This window comes from Mustela erminea, chromosome 18 (genome assembly GCF_009829155.1).
Source record: "Mustela erminea isolate mMusErm1 chromosome 18, mMusErm1.Pri, whole genome shotgun sequence".
In the NCBI taxonomy this organism is placed as follows: domain Eukaryota; kingdom Metazoa; phylum Chordata; class Mammalia; order Carnivora; family Mustelidae; genus Mustela; species Mustela erminea.
In genome coordinates this window covers 6,860,553-6,874,265 of record NC_045631.1, presented here as the reverse complement: position 1 = coordinate 6,874,265, position 13,713 = coordinate 6,860,553, and positions in this window count along the sequence as shown.

Genomic DNA, 13,713 nt, shown 5'->3' with positions numbered 1-13,713 from the left:
TAGGCAAGAGGGGAAGAAAATATATGATGAGCTACTAAGAAAACCAATGTGAGCTCATTTGTTTTAGGTGGATGTTTGTTTATGGGGGGGGGGGATGACTCATATGCTGACCAAAGAGAGGTGCACAGGGATTTCTCCCAGTCTCCATATCTACCATTACTTACTAAATATGACATTGTTCTGTCTCTCCAAGTCAGCTGGGGGACTGGTTAAAAGCTCCTATTAAGACACACACTAAATTTCAGGTGCTTCCCCTGTCCTCCAGGCCCTGTCTGAGAGCAGATCCAGGCCCCACCCACTCACATCCGTCCACCCAGTCACACCAGTCCTCCCTTGAGAGTCTGCCGAGAGATCAGAGCCTCTCAGGGGCACCCACGAACCTATATCCCACTGGGATCTAGGTCTCTCTGCATGAATGACACATGCATTAGGAGTACAATCAAACAGATTCCTTCAGCTCTGATGTCACAGTCATCCAGCAAACCTATGATGATAACATGAATTTCCATGAAGACGTTGCTATCGCAGAATATAAATAGTCAGCAATTAATGTCTGGCAATTAACAAGCGGGAATTCTGGCTCTGACAAGAATCTTTAAGCGTGACCCAAGCCCAGAAATCGAGCCAGGATTCTGATCTCGGAGTTTCTGTGCCTAAAAGCCAACAGTCCTCTCTTAACACTGAGCTGATGCTTCTAGATGTGACGTCCTGCTTAATAGGATGACTGGACGTCCTAGTGGGTCTCCCAAAGACAGCGAACGCATTTAGGGAAAAACAGATCTGCTGTTGTCAGCTCAGTCCGTTAAGCAACCATCTCTTGATTTCAGCTCAGGTCACGATCTCAGGGTCATGAGGTCGAGCCCCATGTCGGGATCCACACTGAGCATGGAGCTTCCTTAAAATACTCTTTCTCCCTCTCCTTCTGCCCCCACCCCTTGGGTCACATACTCAGTAGGAAGGAAGGAAGGAAGGACGGATGGGGAGAAGGAAAGAAAGGAGGGAGGAAGTGAGGGAAAGAGGAAGGAAGAAATGGAGAAGAGAAAAATGGGTTCACCGTCATCTAATAACGACGACTTAAAGTGAGAGAGTTCAGAAAATAGAGTGAGAGAGTTCAGTGGATATTGGGAAAGGGGAATGAGGAACTTGCTTTGTATTTATAACAATGAATGGGGATTTAAGTGTTTTGGTGTAAAGAACTTCATGATTCCAAGCGGAGACTTCAGATGTATATCTAGGATAGGTTAACAATTACTATGCAATCTCAACTGAAAATCCTCGAGATTGCAAGTCATTAAAAAACAATTTTTTTAACGGATGACTCAGGGAACCAGTGTGAAATTAGGGAAGACCTCCAAGGCCGGAAATTTGAACACCGGCTCCCTTCTGATGGATTAAACACCCAGGGGTGGAGAGAAACTAAATCAATGGTAACTTCCTGCTCTTTAGACAAAAGCTTGAAAGAGAAGGCGTTTCTGGAAGTCACACACAAAGGTAGACAGGAGATTAACATTTTATGTGAGGTTTAAATAAATTTTGGACTTCTGCAGCCTTCTCCGCAAAAAGGGCATGTCAGCCAGTTTTCTGAGATACCGGTGAGAGTGACCTCCCCTGAAGTGAAGCGCAGCCCCACACTATTCTGCAGAGCGCTTGATAGAAAGCGTTCTGTATTTTCCTGATTGGTCTTCTCATGGGGAGGGTGAATGAGCATATATGTGCAACACGGTACAAGTACTATTTATTTTTAGCCTGGCAATAACTATCATTCTCACTTTTTTATTTATTTAATTTTTTTTAGATTTTATTTATTTATTTGACAGACAGAGATCACAGGCAGGCAGAGAGGCAGGCAGAGAGAGAGGAAGAAGCAGGCTCCCCTGCTGAGCAGAGAACCCGATGTGGGGCTCGATCCCAGGACCCTGGGATCATGACCTGAGTTGAAGGCAGAGGCTTAACCCACTGAGCCACCCAGGTGCCCCTATCATTTTCACCTTTTATAGAAAATGAAGACAAGGCTCAGAAAAACCCAAGAAACTCACGGAATCACACAAAGCACACGTCTGAACGTAGATTTGCATCCAACTCTGTTTGACTCTAAACAACAAGGTCTTCCTTCCATGTGACATGTGCACGTGTCCCACCCCACTGCTCCTGAGTAGAAACCCCTCCAGCAAGCTCATTTCATCAGTGACAAGTGGCTTTCTTTAAGGCAGACACCAGCAGCCTTGGACTATGGAGCCATTGCTACTTTACATCTTATGTCTTAACTGATGTCTTAAGATTCCCAAGAGTGACTCCAAAGGAAATACTGGATTTCACCTCACCTTCAAATATGCGTTGCATATTCTCCAACCTTCAACACACAGGCACTCTTCCACCTCGGGACCACAGCAATTGCTTTGTTCCTCTGTATCTATTTGAATGGTTTTTGACCCCTGACAGGGACTTGGTGGGCTTTATGCCTACTCCCTGAATCTCTGAAGAAGTTGCACATCGCTTTGCTCTGGGCTGATCTGGGCCCCAGCTTAGATGGCGGCATGAGATGTTCCTTGAGATTGGAGACTCTGCAGCCTTGTAGCATGCTGAGTCTTTGAGCCATCTAAGCTCCATCCCCTTGCAGTGGAGCCCAGTCATTCCGTAGACCCACTCTCAGGTTTAGGGCTGCCTGTCCCTCCATTATTCTGCTAATGTCCTTCATGTGATCTTCCTGGTGTGTGCGGAATACGCTAATCAAATAGGAAATGTGATAAAATGACCAACAGACACATGAAAGAATGCTCAACATCACTCGGCATCCGGGAAAGACAAAGCAAAACCACAATGAGATACCAGCTCGCAGAATAACTAAAATTAACAGGTCAGGAAATACAGATGTTGGCGAGGATGCGGAGAAGGGGGAACCCACCTACACTGCTGGCGGGAATACCAGTTCATACAGATGCTCCGGAAAACTGCATGGAGTTTCCTCAAAAAGTCAAAAATAGAGCTACCTTATGACCCAGCAATTATACTACTGGGTATTTACCCCAAAGGATATAAACATAGTGATCCGAAGGGGTACCTATACCCCAAAGTTGATAGCAGCCACAATCGCCAAAATATACAAGATCCCAGGTGTCCATCGACAGATGAATGGATAAAGATGTGGTGTGTATATATGAGCATGAGTAAGTGTACACACACACAATGGAATATTACTCATCCATCAAAAAAATGAAATCTTACCATTTGCAATGACATGGATGGAGGTAAAGGGTATTAGGCTAAACAAAGTAAGTCAAGTAGAGAAAGACAATTATCACATGATCCCACTCATTTTGGAAGCTAAGAAACAAAATACAGGATCATAGGGCAAGGGAGGGAAAAAAAAGTAAGATGAAATCAGAGAGGGAGACAAACCATAAGAGACTCTTAACTATAGGAAACAAAACGGGGGTTGCTGCAGGGGAAGGGACTGGGGAGATGGGTAACTGGGTGTTGGACATCAAGCAGGGCAGATGATATAATGAGGACTTGGTCTTATATGCAACTGATGGATGACTAAACTCTACGTCTGAAACTAATAACATACTATATGTTAATTAATTGAATTTAATTTTTAAAAAAATAGAGTTACTCCACCCTGGCAACATAAATTTTTAACAATGAGGATTCTAAAAAAACAAGATAAATCACGACATCCAAAAAAAAATCCCTGGGGGTCCTGGGTGGCTCAGTGGGTCATGATCTCGGTGTCCTGGGATCGAGCCCTGCCTCGGGCTCTCTACTCAGCAGGGGAGCCTGCTTCCCCCTCTCTCTCTGCCTGTCTCTCTGCCTACTTGTGATCTCCCTCTCTCTCTTTCCCTGTCAAATAAATAAATAAAATCTTTAAAAAAAAAATTCCCTTGGTTTTTCACACTTGCCAAATGAAGAGATCACCACCAAAAGAGGAATCTCTTCATCTCCTGAAACAAAGGACCAACAAAAAGCTAGGTGCTGGCTGAGTTTATCTCTTGCCACTCCATATAGGCAATAGGCACCTCATGCCGTATGCATGAGGTGAAACTGGCAGACACAGCTATCGATTGTGCGTTGCCACTGGAACAGGAAGATGTCTGACCCAATGAGAGTACGCAACTTTGGGGGGAGCCAAAGGTCTCTGAAGTTTCTGTTCTTCCTACATTCAGAATTGGCTTGGAATAAATGAACACAGATGACAATGCAGAATCAACAGGGACTTTTTCTTCCAAGTCCGTCAAACCTCTGGGATTTTCCCCATCATCGCCATTTTATTATTTCTGTATTGAATCATTCCATGAGGACCTCATTCATATCTCACTCCTTTCCGTCCCCAGGCAAAGACAAAGCTCTCCCGGTCTGTGAAGACACTGCTGCTTTCTTCCCAGTCTGCCCTCTCCTGCAGGAATCAATGTTTATGGCTGCAGTTACAGTAAAAATAGCAAAAGTCAATATTTGTGCTCCGTAGCTGTCAGATAATAAAGCTGGCTAGAGGCATGACCACAGGACATCTGCAAGCAACACACAGGGGCTGGTCCCCTCATCCTTCTAGACAGTTTGTCTAAAGATGGCGTCATATTTGTACAGCTGACATTCCCAAATCCCCCATGTGTGTCCTCAGGGAAGCTCAAGATTTCTGTTTGATTTTTGATCTTGTTGATTCTGGCCTTTGGACTGGAAAAATGTTTAAACAGAAAAAAAAAAAAGAGAGAGAGAGAGAGAAAGAAAAAAAAATAGTAGGGAAAAAGAAATATGAAAGTAAGAAAATGAAACAAGACAGAATAACCACTCCGAAAATCCACCTAACGGTCCTCTTTAAACTCCTGTATTTTACACCTTGTCTACTCCAAAAAAAAAAGTAAGAGACAAAGAAGTCGAAAAATTAAAATGAAAGAGACAAGCTGGGAAATCAGAGTTCCTCTGGAAGTGTCCCTCTTAAAATCATCTTCAGATTTTAAAGGAAGTCCTTGGTTTCAGGCTTATCTCTACAATGTTGCACACGAATCTTACTTTAAATCAGCCTCGGATTTCTCATCTATAAAATGGGAAAATTGATGGGATCCAATCTATAGAATGGCTGAAAAGTTTAAATGAGATCATGTGGGAAAAGAATGTAGCACAGCAGGTGGTAACAAGACCAATGATTCTTATTAAAGCCAAGTCATTTTTATTTTATATATTTTTTTAAGATTTTATTTATGTATTTGACAGACAGAGATCACAAGTAGGCCGAGAAGCAGGCAGAGAGAGGGGAGGAAGCAGGCTCCCTGCTGAGCAGAGAGCCCAGTGTGGGGCTCGATCCTAGGACCCTGAGATCATGACCTAGCCGAAGGCAGAGCCTTAACCCTCTGAGCCACCCAGGTGCCCCAGCCAAGTCATTTTTAAATGAAGCAGCTTTACTTCTTCGCCAGCTCCTTAGCTTCATAGACTAACACAAGTCCCCCCAGAAAAGGGAGTGAGCATGAAAAGTCGGAACTCAGAAACTTTAAATGCATTTTTATGTTGCAGTTCTTTCCTATTATTACTTTTAATCCCCGGTGGCTTAATTCTAATGTGTATCCATCTTGTTCAGTGTTTCCAAGTCAGAATCATTGTGCTAGCCTGGGGACACTGTTGTTAGAATTGTTCTGCAATTGGGCCCTTAAATTCCACTCAGAATCCTGTAACATTTCTCAGCCCCTTTGCACTGTCCCTCGCATACAGTCTGTCTTCCCTTCTTCCCTTTACTGCATTTGACTGCATTCAACAAGCTTGTTTTTCTCTAAATGTAACATGTTGTAGTAGGTAAAATAATTTCAGGTAGATGAAGTTCTGCATTTCTAAGTCATGGATTCAAATGTGTGTTAGAGGAAATACAACAGAAGACTAACTCCATGATATCCAAAGACCTAGATTTCCTAGGTTGAAGATAACAATTTTTTTTTAAGATTTTATTTATTTATCAGAGAGAGGGGGAGAGAGCGAGCACAGGCAGACAGAATGGCAGGCAGAGGCAGAGGGGGAAGCAGGCTCCCCGCTGAGCAAGGAGCCCGATGTGGGACTCGATCCCAGGACGCTGGGATCATGACCTGAGCCGAAGGCAGCCGCTTAACCCACTGCGCCACCCAGGCGCCCCCAGAAGATAACAATTTTTAAAAGATCAGTAGAACATCAGTTAGGCTGTGGGTGCTTTCTTCTATTTTCCCACTCCTTAAAGTTCAATGAGGTCATGTGTCACCACAAAGCAGATGTGTTCAGGAGGCCGTATATGATGAACTCCCCAGTTGTCTCTAACTCTGTCAGAGTGACAGGTGAAGGCTGCATGTTCCAGACAAAGCAGATCTAAGATGGTGGAGCCTCCCTCAGCCTGTGTCCCTGAGTGACTGTGTGGAGCCAAAGCCCTGTGGAGCCATGACCAACACAGAACATGAAGGAAAGAAAAAACCTTTGTCGTATGAATTCACTATTAGTCCCCTCAGCAGGGTGGTGTATGAAATATCAGAAAAGTGGCCACAACAGTGTTTGAGATTACAGCCTCTTAATCAGATCACACCATCACCCGTATAACACGGCTTCATGTCTCTGTCATTGCCTTGTCAACTCTTTTCTGAATATATTCTAATTTGTCAATGGCTTTTTTTTTTCTTAAGATTTTACTTATTTATGAGAGATTGAGAGAGAGAGAGAGAGAAAAGGATATTGGAGGTAGAAGCAGAGGGAGGACTATCAGATGCTGAGCTGAGTGTGGAACCCAGCACGGGGCTTGATCTCACAGCCCTGAGATCACGATCTGAGCTGAAACCAAGAGGCAGATGCGTAACCACAGGAGCTACCCAGGCACCCCAATGGGTTTCTTAAAATATGATGTGCAGAGACAAATATAACCCAGTAGATGTGGTTGGAATAAAATGGAGTTTCCCTCTTCCATATTGGCCTAAAACCCACGAGCTTTTCTTCAGTTCCTCTACCCTGTAATAGGCTCACATTAAAAATACACTACTCAAAACCCTTTACACTTTCTTCTCCATCTTTTCCTTGAGTGGATGATTTATTGTACTTAAACAATTTTTATCTTTTTATTTTGGTCTTTTAAGGTCAGCCTACAGAGAGATTTTTCAAATCTTGTTTCTTTCACCCAACATGAAACCAGCCCTACAGGCTTTGTTTTTTCCACATATTGGGTAAGCATGCTTTCTAGGTCTTCAAGTAAAACGGAGTTTCTCATCATGGTCTACCAAAGAATCCCTCATCATGAAAAGTCTTGAATGATCTGCTACAGGTTGAGCATGAAGTTGGATTTAACAAAACCAAATAGCACATTATTTGTTTGTATGTTTTATAAGCCATGTGACCTTTCATCATGCAACCTAAAACATATCAAAGGTTACTGTGGCATGATTTTCCCAAAAGCCTGAGTAAAATTGGTACTATAAGAGAAAGTATAGTGTTTATTTTGAGTCTGGCATGGACTGTCCTCAAGTACTTAAAAAAAAAAAAAAATTGGAGTACCTGCCTGACTCAGTTGGTAGACCATGTAATAATTGATCTTGGGGTTTTGTGAGTTTAAGCCCCACGTTGGATCTCACCTTACTTAAAAAGAAGTTTTGGGTTTTTTTTAATGGAGGAGAAGAAGGAAAGAACAAATTGAAGAAGACATGAAGCATGTCCTTGGCTGACAGCATACCATCAACCTCCAAAAGTGGGACCACTTCTTTTGTGATATTCTTCCATTTCCAATATATATTTATTTGATTTCCATTTAATATATTCTAGTACCTTGTTCTGGGTTATTTTCTTCCAATTATTCAATGCCTCTCCTCCCTTCCCACTTCTTTCTTTGTACTTGCTTCTCCCCATGCAATTATATACACCGTATCTAACTTATGTTAAAATATAAGTTATTATTTTAATAATAGGTTATTATTTTAACCTATGTTAAAATATAGGTTCACTTACTTAACAATTACTTATTGCGCATGACTTAATTCCACACCAGGGAGCTAGGTGGTCGTGGAAGTACAGTGACAGGCAAGACACATCTGGTGCCTGTTCTCTTACAACTGAAAATGAGACGTTTTGGGCAATCTTTTGGTTTCTTTAGACATCTTCTTTGTGCCCCCACCCCCTCAGGATTATCGGCATGGGTATAGTCAGAACTTTGGGTTTGAAGAGTCACCCCTCAACTATCATCCTAATAAATTGCCATCTGCTATTGAATCATAATTACACAGTCTCTGAAAATCCAGGCAAGCCCCATTTAAAATTCTGTGGGCATCTTGTACACGTTCCTGTGTGCTCCTGGCAGAAAGAGAGTTCTACATAAGCAGAAAGTGGACAAGCTAAGCTCAGGTGAGGAAAAAACCAAGAAAGGGATCCCTGAGTGAACATCACTGTCCATGAACATAACGGTCTTCTCAAGATGTGCTTCCTTCTCAGACTGAAGCATGTTGTGTGAAATAATTTACATGATGATTTTCCCAGCTGGTAGCCATTTGGAAAGGAAAACCCTGTTACGCTATTTCTTTCTGAACTACAAATTATTTCAAGGGGCTCACTGTATGACTAGGGTGACTTTTATCATTTGTATTACAAATACTCGGTGTAGTAATACTTGAAAACATAAATGGAAAAACAGAAGTTTATTTTAATAAACTTGGGATCACCCCTGCCAGAGATATCAATATACTGGTGTGGAATCTTCCACATTAAAACTTTTTAAAATTACAAACACATATTATATTTGTCACTTTATATTGTTTGGTATTAGGCCACAATACCATACTTTGTTTTTCCTCCTACAAGATACGACTATATCCCATGATAGTACATAGTTTCCTAACATACAGCATTAATAATGGCATAGAGTACTGCAATACCATAATTTATTTTAGGATGCCTTAATATTAAACATTGAAAGAGTTCCCAAATTTTTTACTATTATGAATATCCGATGAACTTTCTTACAGTAATATCATAACACAAATCTGTATATATTTCCTTGGGACAAATTTCCAGCGGTAGCATTTATTTTATTTCTTTTCCCCAGTGGTCAAAATTTATACGTAAATTTCTAAGGCTGTGTGTACACATTTTAATGGCTTCTGGTGTTTTTTCCCAAATTACTCTCTGGGAACTGTGTTCTTTATTGCTATAAAAATATCTTCTATCAGGACACCGGGCTGGCTCAGGCAGTAGATCATGTGAGTTTTGATCTCAGGGTTGTGAGTTCAAGCCTGATGTTGGGTGTGGAGCCTACTTTTTAAAAAAAAATAATTAAAAAAAATTCTACCTGGTAAGTAAAACATGATATCTTACATTTCTTCTTTGGATTGTTACTTTTTTTTTTCTATGAGGCTATTTGCCTTTTAAAAAATTTTTAAATGTATCATATGCTATTTTGTTTTTATTCTTATATATTACAAATATTAATATTTTCATTTACATGTATTTCAAGTATGTTATCAGATTCCTGTCATTTGAATATTAATTTTATTTGCAATGTTTTGGAGGTACAGCTATTATTTCTTTTAATTATAGTAAAATACACTTATATTTTATGGTTGTATTTTATGTCATGTTTGGCTCTCATCTTTACTTCTTTCTCTCCAAAAACCCCATGAGAGGGGCGCCTGGGTGGCTCAGTCAGTTAAGCGTCTGCCTTCAGCAGAGGTCATGATCTCAGCGTCCTGGGATCGAGCCAAGAGTCAGGCTCCCTTCTTAGGGGGAGTCTGTTTCTCCGTCTGTCTATGCTCTCTCTCTCTAACAAATAAATAAATAAATAAATTACCCATAAAAGAATTAGATAAATGGCCTGAGGAGGGAGAGTGTGCTGATTTTTATCTGTACTAGAGACTGGAGAAGTACAAATTCTATGTGGTAGCATTTTCAAAGTATATGGTAGAAACACAAAGGAATATTATATTTATATAATACAGAATACAATAAAGATCACTTTGAACAAAGAGCTGGATAGCCAATAATTCTCACAAATAACTGTGAGAAAATACCCCCAGTGCAGATGTTAAGTGGTCCAATTATAAATGTTTAAAATTTTCTTCCTGTTGTTTTCCAAATTCCCTCTAAGTAAGTATGCACTTACATTGTGAAACAAACAAAAATCAGCAAACAAAGTAAAGAAGCAAGGCAGACTGCAGACCTCACATGAGCTGCTTATTTAACAGATCTGTGAGTGGGAATATCTCTTTACAGCAGAGGGGGTCAGATGTGAGCAACACTTAACACCTATGGCTTTCACCTGTAAAGACCAGTGGTTCTCAGCCAGAGGGATTTTGTATTCCCTCTTTCAGGGACACTTGGCAATGCCTGGAGACGCTTTCGATTGTCATGACTGGGAGATTCCACTGGTATCTACTGGCTAGAGCCCAGAGATGATCTCAAAACATCCTACAATGCACAGTCACGCCTTCCACAACCAATAGTTATTTGGGTCCAAATATCAGTAGTGCCAAAATTGAGAAACATTAGTGTGCAGGCTTTGAGATCAGTGCTCTCAAAATTGGGGTGCAGGTGATACTTTAGAATGAAAGAAAAAAAATATTAAAATTTCAATTCATATTAGTTTTCATTCTGAAGAAATCATGTTCATTTTAATACTTGTATAGATTGGCACTGTTCCCCTCACACAGTATGGGTGTCCCTCCAGGCATACGTGGCATCCAGTCTGAAATGCTGAGGGACGACAGAACACCACAGCACAGAGGGTCTGACAGCATTCCCCACTCATTTGCTGGCTTCCAGTCCACGTAACATTCTGCGGCAGACGCGCACCTTGTCAGATGCATTTATGGATGGTGGTATGCGGTCCTGACTGAGCTACCTATCACAGCATGCACAAACAACTTGGAAAGACCTTGGAAAGCAATCATACTGAATGAAGATAGCATTTATAATGCAAACACAAGCAACAGGAAGCTAAGGGCTGACCTCCATCTCAGAGCAAGCTCTTTAAAACCCCTGTGAGAGTAAGAATTGACAATATACTCCGACTCAAACAGGGTAAAAGGCTCTGTGAGGGATGGCCAGTGCAGAGTCGTTATCCCTTCTTCCAGGCTCCCTTCCAAAGGGTGGAGAAGGTGTGATCGGAGCAACCTAAGGAGCCTGACTTTATGTGGATAAGACCAGAGAGGAATGTAATGTGGTCAAAAGCAAAAGAACAATCAGCGAACCATCAGTGGTGACTATCAGATCAAGGTTATTCCAAGAGAAACCAAAAATCCAGAAGTGTATTGGGGATACCAAGGGAAGAGAGAGTGAAGGGAAACCCTGCTCAAATCACAGTAATTCCTAGTGGGCTGGGGAGACTATGTGTATGCCTAAGGCTTTGTACACCCTCTCTGCAACAACAGGAATACAACTCTTTCATCAGCTGTGAGTCCCTGGTCCCATGGGACGAGTTGTGTGTTCCTCAATGATGGAAGCAGGTTTCAAGTCACATACAGATCCAACAGGAAAAGATGAACACCTGACCTACTCAGGGCATCTATCAGTCAGCTGGAGCAGCCATAACCAAACAGCATACACTGAGTACATTGAACATTAGAACTTAGGGACACCTGGGTGGCTCAGTGAGTTAAGTGTCTGCCTTTGGCTCAGGTTATGATCTTGGGGTCCCAGGATTGAGCCCCATGTTGGGCTCCCCTGGTTCTTCCTCTCCCTCTTCCCCACTCATTCTCTCTCCCTCTATCAAATAAATAAAATCTTTGAAAAAAAGTTTTAGACAATTAGAAATTTATCTTCTCACTGTTCTAGAGGCTGGAAGTCCAAGGTCAGGGAACAAACTGGGTCAGATTCTGATGAGAGCCTTCTTCGTGGCTTGTAGACAGTGTCTTCTTGCATTCTCACACTGCCTTTGCATGGTGTGTGCATGTATTGAGAGTGACAGTGTGCAAGTACACGTGTGTGTGTGTGTGAGAGAGAGAGAGAGAGAAAGAGAGAGAGAGCACGAGCTCACTGGCATCCCTTCTTCTTCTTCTTCTTCTTTTTAATTTACTTATTTATTATTTTACAGATAGAAATCACAAGTAGGCAGAGAGGTAGGCAGAGAGAGAGGAGGAAGCAGACTCTCCACTGAGCAGAGAGCCTGATGCAGGGCTCGATCCCAGGACCCTGAGATCATTACCTGAGCCAAAGGCAGAGGCTTTAACCCACTGAGACACCCAGGTGCCCCACCGGCATCCCTTCTTAAAAGAGCACTGATCCCTCCATGAGGACCCCACCCTCATGACCTCATTTTGCCCCAAATATCTTTGACAGGTCTTCAAACACCATCACATTGGGGGTTGGGAATTCAATATACAAGTTTGGGTGGGGGTGGGGTAGGGTACACACAAATATTGAGTTCAAAACAGGGAGCTTAAATATAGCCTGTGACTAATCATTAAGCCATGTTGACCTGGCTGCCAGGCCCAAGAAACCAGCAAATCTATAGACGAAGAAAGTGAATTGTTCAGGGCTGGGTGTGTGAAAAGAATGAGACATGAAGAAAAATGAGTAGAAGGTTCCCTCCTGGGGTGATGAAGATGTTCTAACGGTTTGAAAGTTGAATTATGGTGAGAGTTGTACAACTCTGTAAATATATTAAAAGTCACAGAATTGTATTATTTAACTTAAATACACCAATCTTATTGTATATAAATTACAACTCAAAAAAGTTGTTTAAAAAAAAAATCAGATGGGGGCACCTGGGTGTCTCAGTTGGTTAAGCATCTGCCTTCAGCTCAGGTCATGGTCCCAGGGTCCTGGGATGCAGTCTTGCATTGGGCTCCCTGCTCAGCAGGGAATCTGCTTCTCCTTCTACCTCCACCCACCTGCTCCTTGCCCTCTCTCTCTCCCTCTCTCTCACCTTGCTCTCTCAAATAATAAATAAAAATAAAATCTTAACAAAAAAATCAGATGGAGTAATTATAGCTTCAGCGTCACTCTCAAATGACCTTTAATTAATTGTCTGTATCACTGGAGAGTAAGTAAGCTTTTAAAATTTTGCCCAAGACTTAGCATGACTTGATATGAGCCTTCGTATGAGCTTTAGCAATTAAATTTGGCAATGACAAGGCTTAAATTTTGAGAAGTAAAATACTGAAATAAATGAACGGGTCCATCTCTGTGTGTAAAATTGTTATATAGGTCTTCAGTGAACTACACAAACCTAAGTTTGAAGATTGGTGGGACCAAGTCACAAAATCACAGAAATGTGGCATAGAGCTCCTGGTGGGAGATCCTAAATGCTATTATAAATGCAAAACTGAAACAAGGATATGGAAGAGAAAATGTCTTATGGCAGTGCCTACACATATCCATTAACTGGAAATCATCCACTAAAAGCAGAAAATAAAGGTTTTTTAAATGTACCTTGACAACAATACCTTCGCTCAAAGCATTATGATAGACTTCAAGGCTTACTGCAAAACTACAGTAACCAAGAATGAGCACTACTGGCATTATTAGCCAGACCCAGAAATCAATGGGCTAGAACTGAGCATCCACAAGTCAACTCGTGCACGTATAGTCAAACAATTTTCAACAACAGGGCTAAGATAATTCAATGAGCAAAGAGTAGTATTTACAGAAGAGCCACATGTAAAAGAATGAAACTGGACCCCTACCTCACACCATATGTAATAATTAACTAAAAATGGATTCAAGACCTAAATGTAAGAAAATTCTATTTTCTGAGATATCACATCAAAAGCACAGGTAACAAAAAAAAAAAATTGAAAGGAT